A 23,309-nucleotide genomic window follows, 5' to 3' on the forward strand; every position below is an offset into this window, starting at 1 on the left:
ACCATTGTGAATGAATTGGACACGCCGAGCCTGTTCGTCCCAATCACATTGCTCTAGTGCCAACTTTATACCTCAGTGACGCCACAGTCTCCGAAAGCACCAATGCCATCTGCCCGCCTTTTTCTCTTCCCGCAGTGAATCGACAGCTTTGAGCACATGTTTTTTGTTCACAGTATATATGTAACCTTTTATCTACTAAAGTTCAGCTGCTAGCCTGCGCGTGTCCTGTCCACATCTGCTTCTGTTACCCGTGTTTAGCGCAGTTACCCACTTCCAAGGGTGAACGTTCTTGAGCACCAACTAGCCCAGTTTGCCACTCTACTATGGGATGACTTTGTTGGTCTAGGGAATTACAGCAGCGTCAGACAGCAATAAACACAATGAAAAAAATTGTATGCAAAGTAGAAACACTGTATTAATGTCAGGAATCTGAAAAAGACTACAATGAGGAGGCCAACTCACCACCAGTTGCTGCAAGCACTTCGACTTACGAAGCTTGTTTGTAGCAAGGGGATTGGCGAGGAGAAGGCGGCTACGCTGGAGATTTTAGAAAAATTGATCGCAAGTGTTCTAGTTTTAATAAGCACAACCGCATAATTGACATTTTACTGCAAAAGCAGTGCTACGGTCCCCCCTACTCCCAGCCAGAGCTCCAGTTTCTGTTGAAGTGAAGCCTCCAGCCAATACTTAAAGGTACTAAGGTATAAATGATACATCTGTGGTAAACATGCGGCAATCACGATACCTTCTCCTGGTGTTTTCTCTTCTTTTTAGTCCAGGTGGGAAGCACAGCTCTTCTGCGCCTCTCTTCAGAGGTGTAGCTTTTCATTTCTTCTGTTTCTGCAAGAGAAAAAGGGTTTGAGATGAAAAAACATTGCCGCATTTCCACTGTTTATTTTGAAACGACCATGACATAAAGTTTGCACTGATTTAAGCTTAACTCTATCACCGTCACAACGATGACTTCTAAAGTCACTCGCCAAAGTCTCAGAATTGACTACAGCAATGTACATCGTTCTTTATCGTGCACTGACATCACACAGTACACGGGCGCTTGCGCTTCGCCTCTATCGGAACGCGGCCGCCGCGGCCGAGTCTGAACCAGTATCCCGACTATCTGGCTCGGCAGTGGAGCACCCTAACATCTGCGCCACCGCGGCGGAGCCGTGATCAAGGAATCTTCGCACCAAATTACAAGCTCAATTAATTTATATTTGCACACAAAAAACCCAGAAGGGTAACAGATTAAACATTATAACGCGCTACTTACAGGTTATATGAAGAATCTTCGCGCCATAATATCCTTGTCTCGTTGCCTTGCCAGTACGCCTGGTAAATAGCGGAGCCATCGAAATCAACCACATTCTGCGGATTAAAATTCTGTACATCACTGTGCTGCAGCACAGCAGCCGTTGAATCACGCACGTATTCGATTAAGGTAAACATTTTTCGCACTTGTATGCTACAAAGAGGTACGATTGACGAACAGAGGAGAGCAGCTAGTGTGCCAGGGGGATAGTGGAGAGATCGAGGCTAGTAAGGCTCGGAGTGCGTAGACCGCAGCAGCCGACACAAGTTTTAGTCGCTAGCATCACTAGCGTGATTTGAACGTAGCTACAACGAAAGGATTATTTTATTGGTTTTTACCATTTCAGCACCAGTAACTACGAACTCAGCTGATGTTTTGTTTGTGATTAACACGGTGGTGAGTAGTAGTGATCATACGCAGTGTATACGTGAAGGCAACCAAAGCGATGACAAGTCTATAGTAAAGAGCGTGGTGCGGTATGCGCCATTCAACCCTTGAGGACAACACCAACGACATACCGAAGCTGCCGTCACGTGCCAACGTCGCTAGCATCGTTAGCCTGACTAGAACAGACCGTCCGTATTTCTTTTGACAATTTTCATGCCAGTAGGTTTAAACTCCGCTGGTGGTTTATTTGCAGTTTGATGCCAGTCACTGTTCCAATCATTACATCATAGCCACGAGATACTCTAACCAAAACCTACTTTACTTTGTGGCAATGCATGCTGCCAGGCTGCTGGCGTGGCGAGGAGCTGAACAGCTCAGTCATTTACTGATTTTTGCTTCAGATCTCTATTTGCGGACCACAGCCTTATTCCTCAGTACGACCCGTCTTTGTCTGCCTCTGTCAGAGCTCATACTTAAGAGTTTGCGCGAATATGGTTCAAGGCTCGTATTTTGCGACTCAAGCCCCGTATTGCAACTAAAGAACATACATGAAGGCAACTTGCAAGCAGCTGTAGGCGGACACACTGTGCTGTTGCTTGCAAACGGCTACAGTCGATTATCGATGCCGTATATTTGGACTACAGGAGGAAATAAATGCGCTGATGCTGCTCGAGCTAGCACATATGTGCATATATGCTGATACTGCAGCTAGGATTTGAGTAGAACAAAAGAACGGACGTACGTCCTGAGCACTGGCTGCGCATTCTATGATATCTGCCATGCGCGCAGTACGTAGCCGTCAACGGGGCCGCATCTCCATTCAGCTCGATACGATTTTGCCTTAAGGTCCTGCAGGCGGCGCAAAGGGACCTCTGGGTTAGAGCTTGGCATCACGTACACCAAACATTGCCTGCACAAGATTGCAGCTGCAACAGTCTGAATTGCTGTCCATATATATAATCCACTACGTACGTGACAGTGACAGACCTGCAGTGTATTCTTGCTTTGTTCACATATAAGCCTCGCACGCCAGGGAGATCGAGCGGCGGCCGTTGCACAGCACATTTATCCCACTACTTTTGTACATCGTCTCCACGCTCTGGAGTAAGCGCGCGCCCATGCCGGAAGAGCTACACGCAAACTACTCGCATAGATCACAGAAACCTCTGCGCTACCCAAGGTTTTCCAGCAGTATGGATCTTTCAGCAACAAAAGCAGAGCAGAAAAAACCAGAGCTTTGTCCGCTCTGGACAATGCTCTAGAAATTTATGGCGTATATAAAGCCCGATCGCCATATGCTTTCCTGACAAAGCGGTGGGATATGGCCGCACAACTTTAGTGTCTTCAGCAATAGGAGAAAATTTTGAAAGAACGTGTTTCAGTCAATATGCACGGAAACGTGGCACGCTGAGGCGGGAATTTTATTGGGCTTATCAGCTTTCGTACAAGATTTCTCAATAGTTTGTGGCTGGTGCTGCCAGACATTCGTTTGGAAAATTTGATCCTCCCAAATATGCGTATAGCAGTAGGGGTTTTACAAAAGAAACAAAAAGGAAGAAAAGACGCACTCAATTGCTATATAATATCTTTTGAAAACATAACGCAAAAAAGGCCCGGACGGCACAGCGTGGACGGGGCATATAAAATATTTTAAGCAGCGGAGGTGCAGGTGGCGCAAGGAACAGAAATCCAGTAGAAGTGCTGAGGGGAGCTAGGGAGAAAGGGCATGGGGAGATGTTTGTGCACTATATATTTGATTTTTTACAAATATATAAAAATTGAAAGAGTTTAGGGCCGCTCGCGTACCAGTGTCAGGAACTGTTCGAATAAGAATCGCTGGTGAGCGACCACTGCACATATTATTCACAACATATAACGCGCACGTCGTCCTCTGGCTATAATTATAATGGATTGTGCTCGCGGTGTACTGCACAAGCGGCCAGCATGGGGCCCTTACACCGGCCGCATCTGTCTTCCAAATACAGGGACTTACGTTTTTATGCGCCGGATTTTTTTTAAACAAAATTGTGTGCGCAAAATAGTAGTCTAATACTGGTCGATATTTTAAACTAGTTTACCTATCTAGCTCCCACTGTTTCGGTCAAGCCGTTCGAGCCGCACAGCTAAATCTATATTTTTAACCACTCACGCGCTCTTCTTCGAGATTTTTCAATTTTTCGCTCTTTCTAAAGAGACATTCATTGCACCTGCAGTAAGAGTGCGCAAAACACAAACCTCAAGAAGCTGGCGTTCCATGGTGGCTTCAGCTGCATAATATCGCGATGGCAGGAAAGCCGCGACAGCGCTACAGACGCTACCTCGAGGAACGAACCATCGTTAGAGTTCCTAGACACTCTGCATGTGGAAATGCAATGAAATGAGCCAAGACTTCAGCCGCTGCTCAGGAAGGTGAGTTTTAATTAGGTGCTTATGCAGCAGTCCGGTTTTCGACTGCTTGTAATTGAACCAGGTGTGGAGTACGCTGACCTTTCCGCAAACTCATTGGTCTTGTCTTCATAAGGAGGGCCACTCAAGTGGGGTCGGAAGTCGCCAACAAAGAGGCCCGGCCCGTCCCATCCCTGCCCCCCCCCCCCCCTTCGTGGGGCGTACGTCCTCGTTTACGCCGCACCGTCACGGGCATGACCCGCCGGGAAAAACGCTAATCATGTACAGCTGTCGACGTGTGTTCGTTGTCAAGAGGTTGACGAGGTTTCGGGAACACACGAGACACGGCTGAGCATTAACCGTGTGACCGGAAACCGACTACTCCCGTAACGACTGTCTTCTCTTGCGGTGTGTTCTGTAAAAACTTTATGGATTGTCTCGTCGGCATATGTTTGTTGCGTGTGCGAACTAGATAGGAAAGTGGTAACGGCTGTGCCGTGGGTGCCGTGGGAGAGGGTGGTCGCGTTTGTGCTGTTTGTGTATTTCGATTGCAACCTCTCCTTTCCCAAATTTTTAATCACCACTCTTTCCCCAATCTGTGATTATTTGGCGGAAACCTTATTTTCCTTTCCCTGACGACTGATTGGTGAGGTGAGTCACTTGAAATCTTATTGGTGGCTGTCCCCGCTAGGGGAGGAGACAGAGGGTTTAAAAGCAAGTGCTCTGGCTTGAACGAGGGCTGAATTCTTCTGATCAACGGTTTAGTCAAGAAAATAGTTTTCTCCTTGCTTTGCTTCTTATCGTTTTGTTTATGTTGTAAATCAATAGTTAACCTTCTCCTTTCCTCGAGTAACGTGAATGTTTGCGATTAGAACCACCGCGTCATCAAGAAACCCCGATTTCATCTTCAACAAGGTGTTTCTTCTATTCGCCACCTTAAGGGGGAAACGCAACTGGTGCAGTCGAGACAGGATCGCACTTCTTTCTACTCGAGGCATTGGACGGAAGGTGAGAAGAACGAGTGGGTGGACAAGCTGTTTGTCCTAAAGGAGAAAACGTGAAGCTGCGTCGAAAGACTGACGTCGAGAGCTTTAGGATCACGGGTCGAGTTCGAGAGGACGTTGGAGGCTCAAGTCAGCGAGCAGCTGAAGGAGCGGGACAACGACAAGCCATCGAGGGTTCGAGTCAGCGAGCTGCTGAAGAGTAACCAGGCGACCAAGTGAATCGAGGTCTGAAGCGGCGAGTTGCTGCGGGACCAGGATCAACTCGTAGGCGTCTACCTTCCCGGGAGCCCGCTGTCGTCACGCTCAGATTGACAGCGGTGTGGTCGTCGGAGCATCGAAAGAGGTAGGACACCTTTCTGCTTTCTCAGAAATTGCCATGTCTGTGTAGTTAGTCGTACGCTATAGGGTAGCGCTAAAATGACTGATGCAGGAATGGATGCCACAAGAGGGAATGGTTTAGAGCCTAATGCGCAAATCGTGTCATCAGAGCTGGTGCTGACGACACAGCAGGCACTAGGAAATATGACGCAAGCTTTGCTAGTAGAAAAAGAAGCAAAAGGTTCAAATGTTCGAAAGTGAAAAATTGAAGTTCCAAATTGAGCTAGAAAAGATAACCTTGACGCAAAGCCAACTTCCGACGCAAGTGTATGCGCCGCATGGACCGTGGTCAGGTCCAAAGTTGGGCGATTACGCAAAAGAACTGAAAGCGGTGCGGGCTCCTATGCCAGAAAAGGACCCATTAGTGCCCGCATGGTTCAAACGCGTATACACGATGATAGAGACCCTTAAGATTCCTAAAGAAAGTTGCGGGGCTATCCTATTGCCATTTCTGACAGAGAAAATGAGGACATTTGTGGTTAGCGAGCCCGACGGAAGGGTTCTGCCGTACAAGGAGCTTAAGAAAAGAGTTTTGAATGAGCTCAGATTGACTCCGAATGAGTACAAGTGGTTGTTCATGGCAGTACGTAAAGAGCAAGGTGACTCGTGTCATCAGGTAGCGACCAAGCTCGACACAATGTTCATGTGCTATGTGAATAGCCGGGAGGTAGAAAGTCTGGAGGATCGGAAAAATTTAATGATTGCCTTAAGGTCTTAAGGCCTTCGAAGGTCTTAAACCACCACAGCAAGGCGGGGAGAAACGAGAAAAGCAGATGCTAATCCCAAGCCCCGACTCTGGAGGCAAAAACAGACATGCAGGAGCGAAGCGCTCTCGCTGCAAAAAATATGGGCACATCTCTGTTCATTCCTCAAGTGCACAGCAAAGACAGGACGCAACAGACTCTAAGAAGGACGCGGGCAAGCTAGTAGCACGAGCTCAAATGTTGGTTCCTGATAAGCTAGAATCTGAACTGGAAAGTGCGGCTAAACGCGAGCAATTGGGTAAATCGGACTTCCTTACCAGGGTAAGGTTACAAATCAGAGATAACCAGGCAGAAGCTTGTGTAGATTCAGGGGCGGAGATTACAGTGTTGAGGGCAGAGACGGTGCCTGTATCGTGTCGAGATGACTGTTCCGGTAAAATAAAACTGAGAGGTGCCTTTCGACAGATCGTGGATGCAGACTTAATGTATGTGCCTATGTATTTAGTACCGAAAGGAGAAACAGCGGGAATCGAACCCTGTCTTCCGCGTGAGAAGCGGGTTCACTAACCACTACGCCACGCAGCACGTGGCTGAAAGGAGAAACAGTCAATCAGCAGTTGCCAATACTGTGCGTGGTCACCGCAGACCTAGCCGAAGGTGTAGGTGCGTTGCTCACATCCGAAACGCATGCACTGCTAGAAGGAATCGAAAAGCAGCAGGTGGCAGTGGCAGAAGAGAGAGCTGTTTTTGAACGAGAAGTGAACACTGCACATGTATTGGGAGAGGGCAATACAGAAACTACGCTCGAGTTTGAGGAAAACGATAATGCGGAGCCAATAGTTGTCCCGGCTTTTGCAGTAGGTCAGGAACAAGTAGTGGCAGAAACTACGTCAAGGGCCCAAGACTTCAATGTGGAGCAGCGAGACGATCTATCGTTGAGAGAAGCGTGGAGACAGGCAAGACAAGGTAGTCATAAGATGGTTGTGCAGGAAGAGCTACTTTTCCACGAAGAAAGATCGATGGAAAGTTGTACAAACAGCTAGTGCTGCCAGAACCTCGAAGGCGCGAAGTGCTGGAACTGGCGCACGACAGACCAAGTGGAGGGCATTTTTCAGAACAGAAAACCAAGCAGAGGATTAGAAGTGCGTTCGTTTCGGCAACAATGGTAATCGACGTGAAGAAGCACTGCCGCAGCTGTCATACGTGCCAAATGTTTTCACGTGCGACTGTTCGAGATCGCGTGCCAATAACACCGCTAACTAGACCAGGGACCCCTTTTCAGGTAGTGTTCTTTGATTGTATAGGACCACTTGAGCCCGAGTCAGCACGGGGACACCGCTACGCGCTGAGTGTCATTGATTTGTGTACGAGATGAGCAGAAGTGATACCACTCAAATATTTGACAGCTAAGGCTACATGTCAAGCACTGATAGAGGTTTTCACTGGATATGGGACTCCTGAACTAATTTGCTGTCACCAGGGAACCAACTTTGTGTCCAAATTACCTCAAGAATTCAAGCAGAGGCTGGGGGTTCACATGCGGGTTTACACTCCGGAACACCCTCAGAGTAACGGGATTGTGAAGAGATGGAACGGAACCTTTAAGGGTATGCTTCGACATGTCGTACATGATCTCCAGAGAGAATGGGACCGTCACATTTCATGCATGCTTTGGGCATACAGGGAGGTACCCCATGACGTGACGGGCAAGTCACCATTTGAACTAATGTTCGGGCGGGCGCCAGACGGACCGCTTAATATCCTCCACAAAACGTGGACAGGTGAGTGGACTCCACCGACGGGACTGAATAAACCGGCCGCTCCAATACTGCTCGAGATGAGGGAGCGGATGAATGACGCCGCAAAAAGGGTTGACGAAAGGGCGGAGGCCATACAGAGGTCGTATGCAGCCAAATACAACCTTAGGGCCAGACTAAAAGATTTCAGAGAAGGGGATAAAGTCCTCAGAATAGAGAGTGGCCAGGTTGGTAAACTGCAGCCGAAGTGGCGCGGACCAGCTGTTATAAAGGAGAGAAAGAGAGATAAAAGCTATATTCTTGACACTGACGAGGGAAGCAGGTATGTGCATGCGAACAGGCTGCAACACTACGTAGCACGAATTCAGAATGTGGGAGTTGTCTTCGAATCGGACAGCGAGTTTGGTGAGGTGTACGAGACTCCACATCGAGCAGCGCAGAACCAATCCCTGAAGTTTGAGATTTCAGACGGAGCGTTGACGCCGCAACAAAGACTTGAGCTTTGTGAAGTCATAACTGGGGCATCTGAAGAGTTTTTCGAGCGCCCAGGTCGATGCATAGTAGGCCGCCACAAAATAACGCTGCTTCCCAACACCAAGCAAGGAAAGTCACACTTGTTTAAGGTACCTTTCGCATTCATAAAGAAGATAGAGCATCAGGTAGCACAACTACTAGAGTGAGATTTCGTTTATTCAGTTGACAGCTCGTACGCACATCCAATTGTATGCGTAGCCAAAAAGATTCGGTGAGTAAGGATGTGTATTGATTTTCGAAAATTGAATGCAGTTACTGAATCAGACAGCTTCTATATGGCTAATATGACCGCGATGCTCTATGAAGTGACAAGTGCCAGATACATATAGATATTGAATATTACTCGTGGATACTGGCAGATTGCCTTAGATGAACCGTCGTGGCGTCTCACCGTGTTTGCAACACCTCAAGGCCTCGAGCGTGGAAGGTAATGCCGTAGCGGTTGCGAAACTTGGCAGCAACTTTCCAGAGGATTATGAATGAAATCCTAAAAGAACATTGCACTTATGCAATGGCCTACATTGATGATATCGCTATCTTTTCGGCAACCTGGGAGGAGCACATCAAACAATTACGGGCAGTACTTGAGACTCTGAGAGAAGTGGGATTAACGGCAAACGCTGAGAAATACAAGTTCGCGCGGAGGACGGTAAAGTACCTAGGCCATGTAGTAGGGTCAGGCAAGCTTGCTCCCGACCCAGAGAGAGTAAGCGCGATCACAAAACTGAAAGCACCCAAAACAAAGAAGAAGCTGCGTAGCGTATTGGGCCCCTTTGATTACTACCAAGAATATGTACCGGAGTTCTCAAAGGTAGTTCGCCCATTGATGGACCTCACCAACAAGCGGGTCGCGAATGTCTTTCCCTGGAATGAGAAGGCCGAGGAAGCGTTTTGTCAGGTGAAAAGGGTACTGGCGTTGTTGCCGGAGCTGGTCGCACCTGATCACAGCTAAGAGTTCCTTCTCAAAACGGATGCTTCGGAGGTGGCGATAGGGGCATGTCTGTCACAGTCTGTTGAAGGGGAACAGAAGCCGATTGCATTTCTAAACAAGAATTCACCCCTGCTCAGACCAAATGGTCTGCAATTGAAAGAGAAGCTTTTGCAGTCTTGTGGGCACTGGGAAAATTGGATATCTGGTTATTTGGGGTTAAAATGAAAGTCGCAAAAGACCACAACCCGCTCACTTACCTGGCCGGTTCAGCGCCCACTAGTGCGCCGTTGATGCGTTGGTCGCTTGCATTGCAAAAGTATGACCTAGAGGTCGTGCATATCAAAGGTTCACTGAACAAGTGCGCTGGTGCACTCTCTCGTCTAGAATGCCAGAAGCAATGGCATTAAGATAATTTTTTGTGTGTGTGTGTTTGCGTCTGTTTTCTATTATATAGCCGCAAACGTTCTAGCCGCCAATTGTAGATGTAATTTTGTGGGTAACTATTTTGCTTGCTGCGGTGGTCACGGTGAGAAGTGAAAGCTAGGGGCTAGCCGGGCAGTTGGCATTTAGAGAACGGACAATGGAAGTTCTGGAGTGTGCAGATTGGTGTCCTAACCATATGTGCACAGAATGAATTGAAGCTTTGTGCACGTGCACGCGCGCGTGTGCGTGTGCGTGCGCGCGCACGTGCGTGTGTGTGTGTGTGCGTGTGTGCGTGCGCGTGCGTGCGTGCTTGTGTGTGTGTGCATGTGTGCGTGCGCGTGCGTGCGCGTGCGTGCGCGTGTGTGCGCGTGTGTGCGTGCGTGTGCGTGCGTGCGTGCGTGCGTGCGTGTGTGTGTGTGGGGGGCAGTGGTGCTTGGAACCTTGTGGCTGGACTCTTGTCACAATGACAGCAAGTGTCCGCGTGACATTCTTGGTTGGGAGGTGCGGAGTTCGCTGACCTTACCACTAACTCGTTGGTCTTGTGTTTGCAAGGAGGGCCGCTCCAGTGGGGTCGGAAGTCGCCAACAAAGGGGCCCGTCCCATTCCTACCCCCCTTCGTGCGGCGGACGTCCTCGTTTACGCCGCGCCGTCACGGGGATGACCCGCCGGGAAAAACGCTAACCATGTACACCTGTCGACACGTGTTCGTTGTCAAGGGGTTGACGAGGTTTCGGAAACGCACGAGATACAGCTGAGCTTTAGCCGAGTGACCGGAAACTCACTATTCCCGTAACGACTGTCTTCTTCTCTTGCGGTGTTTTCTGTAAACAACTTTAGGGATCGTCTCGTCAGAATATATTTGTCGCGTGTGCGAAAGAGGTAGGAAATTGGTAACGGCTGGGCCGTGGGTACCGTGGGAGAGGGTGGTCGCGTTTGTGCTGTTTGTGTATTTCGATTGCAACCTCTCCTTTCCCAAAAGTTTAATCAGCACTCTTTCCCCAATCTGTGATTGCTTGGCGGAAACCTTATTTTCCTTTCCCTGACCACTGATTGGTGAGGTGAGTCGCTTGTAATCTTGTTGGTGGCTGTCGCCGCTAGGGGCGAAGACAGAGGGTTTAAAAACGCGCTAAGGCTTGAAGGAGGGCTGAATTCGTCTGATCAACGGTTTAGTCATGTAAATAGTTTTCTCCTTGCTTTGTTTCTTCTTGTTTTATTTATGTTGTAAATAAATAGTTAACCTTCTTCTTTCCTCGAGTAACGTGAATGTTTGTGAGTTAGAACCACGGGGTCATCAAGAAACCCGGATTTCATCATCAACAAAGTGTTTCCTCTAATCGCCACCTGAAGGGGGAAACACCTTCAGGTTTTTGACGAAACAATTACTCGCAGTGGTGCATTGTAAAGCACGAACTGTTTTGCGAGAGCATGGTTTTTGCAGGTGGACACCACCGCTACATACCTCAAAGCGCGATTGAGGTGTGCATGCACTTACCAAGTCCAGTACTGATCCGCCTTTTTCCCCCCGAAATTAACGCAGTTTAAACGTTGGACTGGTTCTAACAAAAGGAAAGACACATTAACTGTTCGCTCCACAGATTGAAGTTGAAGGCGACGCTGTACAATGCACAGCGCGTTGTGCGCTGCAGTTTAACACGAGGCGTGTTCGGTTGCTGCAATAGCATGGTAAAGAAAAAGAAATTCTGGGGCACTTTAACGATCTAAATTGCGCGAGGCGAAAGCCTTTCCGTGCGACTTTGCCTTTTCCTGTTGCTGCTTTTGTGAACTACTTATTAATCGTTATTTAACCACAATTTTTAACCACTAATTACTAGTTGACGACGAACTAATTAATGAATATTTATCCACCACCCCCTAATTAAGGATGAATCACCTACGAACCACTAATTAATGATTCAAGACTGAAAACGGCGCGCAAAACGGGACAAGATAGAGAGGTCTCTCTATTTTGTCTCGTTTTTCGCGCCGTTTTCATTCTTGAATCATGAACCAACTAGCCCAACAATCTTTCCTTTTGCAGTTGATTTCTCTTACATCGGGCACTTCTTTTCCGCTGTGTGTTCTTCAACATTCGTCCACTTACATCACACTCCTGGTTTCTGCGACCTGTCGGGCACGCATGTTTGCGTATTCAGTCAAGAGAGTTGCTTCTCTCTATCTTGTCCCGTTTTTTGCGCCGTTAACCAACTGGCCCAACAATCCTTCCTTTTGCCCTAAAAAATGATTAATTGATCACAAACGGCTAATTAATTGTTGATTACTAAGTGTTCAATATTGGTTGCTTGATAATTTCAGGTGACTATTTAGTAATGACTAGTAATTGTTACTAGTTAACTAGTTAGTTTCTGAACGTAACGACGCCGGACAGATCCATGGCTGCGAGTATAAGCCATTAAAGGCTTTGGCTTTAAAAAAAAAGCGGCGATAGCGGTTGTCGCAAGAACCATTAGGATTTTCTAGAAAATTACTGTTGAAGAACTGTTCGCGCCGCTGCGGGTTTGACTTTCACTCGCAAATATTGATCTGATTTCTTTTACTACCATATTTTTTTCTATGTTCCTAAAGTGCATATGCAAGATATGAGTTTGCCAGGCACAAAACCTCTGGATTAGTGCTTTTGCACTAATATATGCTACAACTCTAGGCCGTTAATAATGTAAGCACAATGCAGCTGAGCTTGTTGGCTTCGTAGTCACTGAAAGAAAACGATACCCCAACAAAGTAGTCAATTGACTGGCCTATGTTCGAGAGCATGATCAGCAAAATTGACACAGCCTGTACCCAAACTTCTTTTATTGCCCTTGATCACTCTTCGTGCGTGCCTATTTACAAAGCTGCCCATTTCAATGTGGGTTTTATATGCATTAACAAATGTAACTTTCAACAGTGCAGAATTAAAGAAACACATACGGAAAGAAGAATAATCTTTAAATAAAACAATAAATAAATGAGTAAACTAACTTAAGTCCTGTCCTCACTCAAAATAAAAGTCTGTAGTCCCTGTACGTATGGGTTTTCAGGAAGGGGTTTGCATTATTTGCATCACTAACTAAGCTATGACCGTAACCAGGACTATAAGTGCACAAGAAAAAGTGATTTCTTAGGGGTTATGGGACTGATGGCAGCGTGAACTTCAGTACAATCAATGGGACCCACTTACTCTGGATTGCAGTGCTTTCAAACTCAAACCAATGACTCACTTGATATATGTAGCCAGAAAAATGTTTAGAAAATGCTAGAATAATGGTTGGTTCAAGTACTCAATATTATTTTTCACAATGCATCTCTACTAACGTTCCCGGAGATAGAGCGGTATGCTACAGAATGGAAGACAGTAAACAGTGACAGAAACATGTGAGCACCTGTCGCTGCCACTTCCGTGCACTCTATTCCATGATTCATAAACCATTTTGTACCGATTGCATTAGTCTATGGAATTTTTGGTTTTTAAACTTCTTCCTGAATTCATTAAAACAGGTTTAGAAAGTGCTGCATTTTGTTAGTGTTTTTGCTGTATAGAGCTGGCTGAAATCACTCGGTGCTCATAAGAAGGGTTTCCTTTCTGCATGGCTAGAGCTACTTCACTTGAAACTTTTTTTGGATTCATATGGTTTGGGAAAAAAGTGGACGGGTAAAGAGAAAAACTAAATAATCTGTGCACGCCTAAAAGAAAACACTTTGTTCAAAACTATACTATCTTGCTGTTTGCTGTAAAGAATGAAATTCGATTAGTGAGGAGACACTAATGAAGTCGTTCTTAAATCGTTCTAAACATCTTTATTTTCATTTTCAGGACAATCAACAAGGCAGCTGTAGGCTCAAGCCAGCATGAAAGAAAAGAAATTGAATTTTCAAGTGCAGATGACATTGAGGGCTCAAGTCCAAGCTTGACCAAACAACACAAAATGATGCTACTGATGAAATGCTTCCTACGTATCAAGATGAGAGTGCTGACTCTACCAGTGATGGCCGAGACACAGACAGCTCTGACCGAGAATATGTGGAATGCAGCAATAATCAAGGCACAGAAGAAAACAATGATGTTGAGGAAGGTGAAACGGAGAGTACAGCCGAATTTTCTGATGTTTCTGAGGATGTTTCTGAGGATGTTTCTGAGGCTGGAGACGCTGCCATATCGGTCAACAACTAAAGCTCAAGCAGTGCTGTTAATTTTGGCTTACGTTGTGACAGCAGGGCTTACCTGGTCACAGGTTAAAGGTCTCCTGACACTTCTTAATGCCCTTTCTGGAGAAACAGTTGTGCCACGGTCTATCTACTTGTTGTGGAAGATGTGGAGCGAGAAAAAACAGGCACTGAGGGTGCATTTATTCTGCCAGCATTTGGCATCAACCCTCAACGTAAAGCAATTTAGTGGCTAAAAGGGTGCACCTGGTGCCTTGAGGAAGGTACATGTTTTGATGATAAGTTTCAGTGACTATTTCATGACCATCTAGGCACTACCCATGACATTCCTGCCAACAGTGAAGTTACTTGTGGAGGCGCAACAAAGAAAAGCGTGAAAAGCCTAAGAGGGATGGAAAGTTTTTCGTCATTCTCGACATCAAAAAAGAGTTATTGGATTTTATGAAGCATTACAATTCCATCTTTTTTGAAAATATCAAGAGGCTTTTAACAGCGATACAAGAGCCAGGAATCCACATAGATGTGACTGATGGTGACCACTATTGAAGCATTCGGCGACAGCTCAATATGTCATGGAGTGATGTCACACTCACATTTTGCACTGATAGGGCACCTGTGTTTGAGTCGTCGAAAAGCTCATTCTGGCCTATACAAGTAATGTTGAATGAACTGCCCGTGGAACTTCGGAGGAGAAACGTGAAACTCACAAGCCTGTGATTTAGAAAGGACCATCGGCTTATGCACATGTTTATGCGCAGGTTTGTTGATGAAGTGAACAATATTGAAACAATTGTGTGCTCCCATGATGGAAAAATTGTGAAGTCTGCGGTACATGCAGTGGTGTGTTGTGTGGACTCACCGGCAAGGGCATCCATCTTCAATATAAAGCAATTTAATGGCAATTATGGGTGCACCTGGTGCCTTGAAGAAGGTACATGTGTTGATGGTAAGTTTCAGTGATTATTTCAAAGGTGGTTGTTTAATAAGGGGTCCACAGTAATACCGACTGAAAGTTAATAAGGTGTCAAAATCAGGAAACTAAAGCATTATATTAAATGTATAAACAGGCTGATGAATATAGAGGTATTTCCTGACCATGAGTGGCTTCAATGCTGTTCCCAATGCAGACCATCAGTTTCAAATAGGTGAATGTACTGTTTATTAAAGCATAATACTTTTGTAGTTTTTGACATGCATTGGGTATGTGTTGGTGCTCGGCTGTCAAATTTATATGTGGTACCTGTATGCATTACATCTGGTTTTCATTCCCAATGCAAGTGGAAGTTTCAGGCTGAATTTTGCAAGCTGTAGATTATCACATAAAGGGAACTGCAAACTATGCAACTTTTGCAGGCACAATCAGGTACCTCTACCATGGACAACTAGCCTGTGAACGAACACACGGACGTGTGCTGGAGGCAATTCGGCAAGCAAGGGGACCATATGCAGCATTTGAAGGCTTCAAGGAGCCATCTACACTTCTCTTACTAAAGGGTCCTGACCTTGCATGCGGCCTACTGCCAGATTACAAGCGTTGCGTGCTTGAGGGCGTGACAAAGCAGCTAGAGGAACTGTGGCTTTCAACTACCGGTTCTGCCTTCTACATCGGATGGCATGTCAGCTTTTCTATTGTAGACTGTGCACAACTAAGCCCCCGATAAATTTCTCGAGGACGACTGCACGACCCCTCTCGGAGCGTGCTTATTGAAAGGCAACTGAATTGAGGTACTGGATTTTATTTTATAGTGTACTATGCTTGGTTAACATCCCTGTTTTTTCCTCCTCCTCTTTATCTTCTTTTTGCACCATGCTTGTCGGATCTTCTGCCTCGTCCATACATGGTACACTTTGCGCTCCTCGTGAAGGCACTGTTTCGGTTGCTGCATAAGTGAAAGTGACATCTGCAACAGAAGTGTTATTGCTGTCTTTTTTACAGCAGGTAGCTAGGCTCTGTGATGATACAGCAATGACATATAATGTTCATTAGCTGCTGCACCTACCTAAGGCCACTCGCAGGTTTGGCTCATTGAGGGGCATTTCCACATTTCTCTTCGAAGATATAATTGGCCGCACACTGCGGCTTGTGTCAGCAGCCAAGATTGTGCCTATGCAGGTCACTGAACGATACGTTATGCTCCGTTCCTATCGGTGCTTGGAAAAGAATTTGGAGCTTCCAGCGCATTTGGCTTTTGCCAAGAGAAATATTGCCGCTCAGTACACAAGCAGCCACCAAACATGTGCTTTCGCTGTGCCGCACCCTGTTCCAGCATTTCCTGAGCACCTGAGAACTATTTTGAATGCACGCTTTGGCTGCATTCTTCAAATGTCAAGATACTTTCAAGCTCAACTTGGCAGTATTATTATACATAGTTCTGATTATTCGACACCGTAGAAGAACTGTTCTTGTTGCGTTAAAATGGTTGACGGCGCATAATGGTCTGTACTTGGAAGTGATGAGAGTGCAGGCTGTCTATATTTCCACTCCCAATGACTGTTTGCTTCACCGCTCGTATTTGATGTGCTGCATATGCAGTGTCAGCATCCACCTACTGATCAGAATAATTGTGCCGTTTTGATGATGTTTCTGTGCAGTGTGTTTTTTATGTTAATATTCTTTCGTACTTGTGTGAAGTGCCAAACCAAAAGGAAAGGAACTGATGCGGAAGTGATGTACGATTTAAATTAATGAAGGTAGTTTCAGTGTAATTTTTATTTTTGTATTCCTTTGAAGTATCTTCTCAGGGTCAACTTTTTTAAATTTGTGGCCATGAAATTCATTGCAGTTAGCAACAATTACACCACATCTTCAGTGTGCCGGAGGGCCACTTTATAGTGTCACATTGTCAAAAGTTCATTGCCAGCATTAAATTGAGCACAGCCGAGAGCGGCAGGCACCATCTTCGACAAGCGCCGAGCAAGCTTGTTGCTGTGCCCCTGCCTAGTCACTCTTCTTTATGGGCGCAAGTAAGCCCAAGAAAGACATTCTCCTAGAAGCCTTTTTGCTGTCTTCCAAACTTTAGAACTGCCGTCACAGCTACGAAACAAATGTGAATGTTTCTTTTATACTTCAAACTTTTCTGCTTCAAAGTATTTGGTGCAAATATGAGAACACATGGGCACACAGGCTTGCATGAAACCCATTGATTGCATTTATGTGACAGAAGAATATGCCCAGCCTTGCAGCCTCATAGGATGATTATGCTTTCTCCTGCTTGTTTTTTTGTATGTTTGAAATGTTAGCTGTTTTTGAGTATAAAGATGTATTGTATTTTTTATCATAACTTGATAGCATGTCTTATCAGTTTCAGAATGTTTGGGCGAATACCCCTCATAGGACGCTCTAGCCAATGGTTCTGGCCATTTGGTGTGATGTAATGGTTAATCCCAGTTTCCCTAGTGTGACACATAGCAGGGGGTTGGGCAAAGAGTTAGCCATAAATCTGTGCATTTCGCAGTGAGATCTTGAGTTACGTCGCGTGGTACCTGTCACGTAGGCACCTTTATTGTTTTCAACGATACACATCGCCTGCGCGCGGAGTGACTCGATCGCTGCATGGCACACACGATTAACGAAGCTGTGCGGCTGTGCACCGATCGCCTCGGGGTGACTTCGATCTACTCGCGCACTACACGGCCTCGACAGCGCGAATGTAGAGCGCTTTCCAGCATCGTGAAAATTCTTTCGATCGAAACGTCGCGCCGCGGGCTAATCTCCGGGGAAAAAATGTAGTAGAGTTGCGGTGTCGTGTAGCCCGAGCAGATATGCATTCGCTGCGGTCTTGCCGCGCAGTAAGCTGAACGCTATATTTAATAGAATCCCCGACTAAAATTATTCCCGAATTCCTCATCTCTTAATGAAAATCGGTGCGCGCATGCGCGTCTGCGTGCTTTGCTCGATCGGCACGAGCATGCATGCAGCGTCTGCACCTTGCTGAAAAAGTGAGGAAAGGTGCATATGCGTAGCATAGTTCGCCCGGCCGTGTAACCACTGCGCCGCACACATATGCATGCGCGTGTACTCTCTGGAATTGAACTAGCCCTTCTGGCAGCGCGCATTCACTGCATGGAGTGAACAGACGAAGGATCGAGTCTATAATGTGTCAATACCAAAACTCCTTTTTTTGCGTGCGCTGCGCGTATTGGGCGCAACAGATTCTGTGTTCTGCATCTTAATGCAGCGGTTTTAAAATTAATTCGCCTCAATGGCAATTCTTTGGAGATAAAACGGCGCATGCATTTGTGATGTAGCTGCACTTCACGCCGAGCATGCATGCTGCGAGGGCAGAATCGTCTGCGCCGAGAAAGAAGGAAGATAAGCCGCCAAAGCCGGGTTTTCGCCAATGCATATGGGCGGTTTCATATATGAGCTTCACGGAACGCAGACGTCTGCCTCGGTGGAAGCGCGTGCACGTACGTATATCGTGCACGTACGTACGCATGGCCAAACCAGATAACTACGGTTGTCAATCTTGAGACGCTTACCGTTGAATATTATTGTTATACTAAAACGATCGAGCCAGCGGAATAAATTTTAAAAGCTGCATCGCACAATATGACATCGCGCAATGTGCTCCACCGAAATTCATGGCTTCCGTGAGCTGAGGAATTTTCATGCTCTTTATCGGAAGCACCCTTCTGTTTGCGCGTAGGACGTCCTGTGTACGTGCATAACCTCCACTAATTTCGTATGCTGCTTTCTGGCCACATAAATCGCTACTTTTGAGCAGTTATGCTGGTCATACAGGAAGATTTCTGCGAACTTATTCACACGTACAATTAAGTAAGCTTGATTGCCAGAATAATTTTCCGCCGAAGAGGTTTCAGCCATGCACACGAAGCCCCATGCATACAGAACTTTCTGAACGGCGTCTGCAGACAGAGCAGCTGCATGCAGATTTCTGAAGGACCATCAGATTCGCGCCGGTGCCAACAGGGCTGCTAATAGAGATGCCTTCAGCACCATCAGACTCGCGCCAACACAAACAGGCTCCAATGTAAATGCCTTCAAACTCGCGCCGGTACCAACAGGACTCCAATGGAGATGCCTTCAGCACCTTCAGACTCGCGACATTACAAACAGAGCAGCCAATGCAGGTTCCTTGAAGACCTTCAGATTCATGCATGTGCATGTATAAATGAATACAAGAAGTGCTGATGGACAGCCAAGAATCCTGTTGGGCTCTTGAAGCCACTTCGAAGGAAATTATTGGCTGGGAGGTGTTTCAGGGAAGTCTACTATTTTTTTCAAAAATATGCTATTTGGGGTTAAAATATGGCTTTTCCGGCATATTATTACCAGTGTTCGCGGACACCAGAAAACCGGTGAATCGTTTTAAGTAGTAAGCTGGTAAACTAATTTTTAATAATTAACTTTTTAACTATTAAAGTTAGACGCCAAAATGAAATGAGATTTGTTGCCGGTCTTTAGTACTACTAGCCATATCAGTTTTTATAATTTAGAAAACGCGATTATCTTCTGCGCTGTGGCTCGACAATGTTTGGCTGCATCGTGCCCAAATACATGCGCTTTCGAAATTCATGAATGGTGTAAAAATGCATGCTGGCGAAACGCAAAAGACGCCCGTGCACCATGCGATTCCAGCAGAGGTCATAGAAACCCCCTGAGAACGCAATGAAGCCGCAGCCGCCGTCTATGTCGTTACTTTCTCTGTTCCTTCTTTCAATCTTTTCTAGTCCTTATAAGTGTGGTTCAGGTGTCCGTCTAGATTGTGACAATTCTACTAGTCCTTATTTGTCTTCATAAAACATTTCATTTGCACTTTAACATGTTGTATAACTTAGTGTGCGCATCAATTGAACAGGATAGAGCCTAATTTTTACAGATATGTATTTGTAATTACACCAAGAAAAAGATGCGAGCCTTATCGCTGCCTAAGCACCCCGAAGAAGTGAAATAAGCAACTGCGCTGCAGTGATGTGCACACGATATCGTCGGGGTATTTTCGAACCCGGTGTGTTCACTGTGGTGCGTCGATAGTGGAGCGGTGCGCGTGCCAGCCCACCGTTCCGCGTGTGCACGTGTCAATGGTGTGTGCGAGGCGACGGCGACGAAGAGTGTGGCGAGCACGAGGAGCGGTGAGCTGACGTGCCAGAAAACCTTGAAGTGAAGGGAGACAGCGCAGCGGTGGTCGTGTCATACAAGCGTGGAGGTGGTACCCGTCGGACTTTGGGTCCGTGCGGCCGTGGACCTCCCTTGGGTCACCATCGCAAGCCTCCTGCGTTCCTTGCAAGTGTGTAGGTGGCAGCCGATGAACTGATGGTCAGGGCTGCCGAAATGCACTCTTGGATAGCCTCCATTAAGCTTGCGGCGTTTCGGGACGCCGTCAACGATTCCTGGCTACGCTTCTCCTGCTCCTGCCAAGTTCTTCGGGCTATTGACGGGAGACCACCGGCGTCTCCTTGTTTTCCTCTCCGCTCCTAGTAGCACCTGGCTCCCTTCCGCCGCTTTCTTCGACGCAACGCCAGCGACGCGTCGCACTACATCCACCCGTGTCCGCCCTGTCTGCAAGGTATCCCCGCTTCACTTGGGATGGTCAGTACCTGGTGAACTCTTTGCTTTATTCTGTGTGGTTGTACGCATGTTGAGTGTGTGTTTTCTTGTGTTAGTTTATGTTTCTTATTGGCCCTTTCTCTTCGAATCTAAATAAGGCTTCGTTTTGTTTAGTCTGATCTCTGCTGTTTTCTTCGAACCTGCACGCGATGGCGTTCCCCTTCGGCAGTCGGGGACGCGTTACCAATTCGCGACAGTTGCATAGCTGAACAAGAGTGGTGCTGTCTCAGTTGGTTGAAAGCGATTGATGAAGACGGTTTCTTTTGTGCACATGAGAAGAATAATCCCTAAAAAAGGGGATTTTTGTGCGCAACTTTTGTGAAAAGTACACGGTCAAAGGAGAGTTGCTTCTACAGTGTGCACGGAGTTTCTTGCGTCTTCAGGAGCTTCGCGGTGGAGGTGTCTCCGCTTGTGCTGGAGGCTTCACTTCAACAGACACCAGATTTCCAGAAGGGTGATAGCAGCACATCTTTCGAACTAAACTGCACGCCCAAGTGAAAAAGTAAGGACCACTTGTCATGCCAACAAGCCCAAATTCTCACTCCTCCTTTTCATAGAAGCTATGGAAAAGACATTTCACAGGTGTCCAGCGTGCGACCCCGCAGGTATATAGCAGCGTACGCTCTAGAATTGTTAAGCGTCGGTGGTGGCTGCGGCTTGTTGAATAAACTGGAAGAAACAAAGGTGGTTGCGAAGAGAAACATTGTGCAAGCTGCCTTCTATAACGAGTTAGCCAAGTCTTGTGAGCACTCTCTAGAAACCAGTTTTCAGAACTAAGCTGAATGAATGCTTCATTCCGGGTACCCGGCAATGCTTCTCTCCTCAACAGCCGAAAAAATGCTCAGTGCCTTGCAAAGCAACCAGCCGACTACGTCGAACGAAAGATCAGAAGAAGAAACTGACAGTCATTTCGTCCATTCACCAGGTTTCCCACAATTTAAAAATGATTTGGAAAAAAGCAGGAGTTGAGGTTAATTTTTCTGCTCCTCGTCGCTTTTCCAGACTGTTTAGATGCGTATACAAACCAACCAAACGAAGGAAAGAATGCACAATAAGGCATAAAGACCCGCATGTCGGATGCGCCACGGGAGTCGTCTACTCTATTCCTCTGTACTGTTGCAAAAGGGTTGCAAGCCCCAAGGGTAGCGTTGGCCTGGCGGCCTGGGGCAAAGCTGGAAACATCCGAAGGTCCCGGCGAAGGATGAGTCGACTGGCAACAGAACAACTTGTTTATTCTGGCATCTCAAAAGAGCAGCCGGTCAGGGCGACCACGTTACTTGAAGGAAGGAATCGAAGTCTCTCGTTGGCGTCCGGGGCAGCTCGCTTTATACCCACGGAGGCGAGGGCAAGAGGGAACGGCTTGGGGAGAGGCGTCCGATACGGCGACGCTTGAACATGTCCAGACGTGACGGGCGCGTCCGCCAGGCCGGCGCCGGTCAGACCTCCTCGCCTCCCAGTTGGGGAGCTCCTCTCCCCGGCTGCCGCGCTTTGACAAGCGTGGGCAAAACATGCACACACACACACATCACGCACGCACGACGACACGTGGCACTGAAACCTGCCTGGACGCGCTTGGCGGGAGGCGTTGCGGCAGCGATGAACGAAGCCGCGGCATCCGTTGCATCCGCGCCGGCTATACCGCGCGTCGTAGGCGAGACGTAACAGACCGCCCCGCCGGGAGAAGGAGATCCCGATGGTCAGGGGACTGCATCCGCTGTCCAGAGGGATGTCGCTCGATGATGCTCGTAAACGAAACCGGTCGTCCCTCGACGTTGCTTGAGCGTAGCGCACAGAGAAGGCCTCGTTCTCAAGTTCAGGATCACCTAGGACACTGCAAAGTCACTTCGGGAGAGTTGCCATTTTTGTGCTCGTTCCCAGCAAGCGTTAGAACTACGCCGAAACGCAACCGCTCAGTCAGCAAGCACGAGACAACCCTCACTAAGCTCTGCCAGGCTCTTTCCCCTTTTATACTACTGCCTAGTTCCTTACAGTAGTCAAGCAGCACTCAGAACGCGTCCACAAATTGGAAAATTGCACTAGAAAGCACATAATCACTTTGAAACACTAAACAAAAGCAATATGTTAAAAATCCTGCCTCAGGAAGAAAACATCAGTAACCAACAACTTTGAGGTGGATTCCCACGTTAGGGGCTTCGACTTAAGCCATCGGCGTTACCGTTGAGACTCCCCTTTTTGTAACGCACCTCAAAGGAATATTGTTGCAAAGCGAGGCTCCAGCGCAGGAGGCGGCCATTTTTGGGAGAGATGGTCTGCAGCCATTGGAGAGGGCAGTGATCCGTCTCAATGATAAACCTCGAGCCGGCTAGGTAGCATGACAATTTCTGAACGGCCCACACGAGACACGCACACTCTTTCTCAGTGGCGCTGTACGCCTGCTCACGACAGGTCAGCTTACGACTAGCATACAGGACGGGGTGTTCCACTTCTCCATTGTCCCTTTGGCACAGTACAACGCCCATGCCTCGCTCACTAGCATCGCACTGAACAACGAACCCTTTTGTGTAGTCTGGCGATCGTAGCACAGGCTGGCTTGTTAGGGCGCTCTTTAGGGCGCTGAAAGCTCTTTCCTTGGTCTCGCTCCAGACGACTGTTTGGGGCTCAGTTTTTCTTAGAGCATCCGTCAGGGGAGCCGCGATATCGGAGTACCTGGGGATGTACCTCTGATAGTAGCCGGCGACACCTAAGAACGACCGAATATCGGTCTTCGTGCGCGGTTGCGGGAAGTCTCGCACAGCGGCCACCTT

The 23,309-nt window shown here is 47.2% G+C and overlaps 1 long non-coding RNA gene across 1 annotated transcript; it reads right to left on the reverse strand.

The window, feature by feature from the left end:
• Positions 1-1,270: 1,270 nt before the first annotated feature.
• LOC144103331 (uncharacterized) lies at positions 1,271-2,841 on the reverse strand. The gene is made up of 2 exons (XR_013308287.1): positions 2,684-2,841; positions 1,271-1,365 (listed from the first exon to the last, which is right to left on the reverse strand). It is a non-coding gene; the product is annotated as an uncharacterized LOC144103331 (long non-coding RNA).
• Positions 2,842-23,309: the final 20,468 nt, after the last annotated feature.

Source organism: Amblyomma americanum, chromosome 1, assembly GCF_052857255.1.
Source record: "Amblyomma americanum isolate KBUSLIRL-KWMA chromosome 1, ASM5285725v1, whole genome shotgun sequence".
Taxonomy (NCBI): Eukaryota; Metazoa; Arthropoda; class Arachnida; order Ixodida; family Ixodidae; genus Amblyomma; species Amblyomma americanum.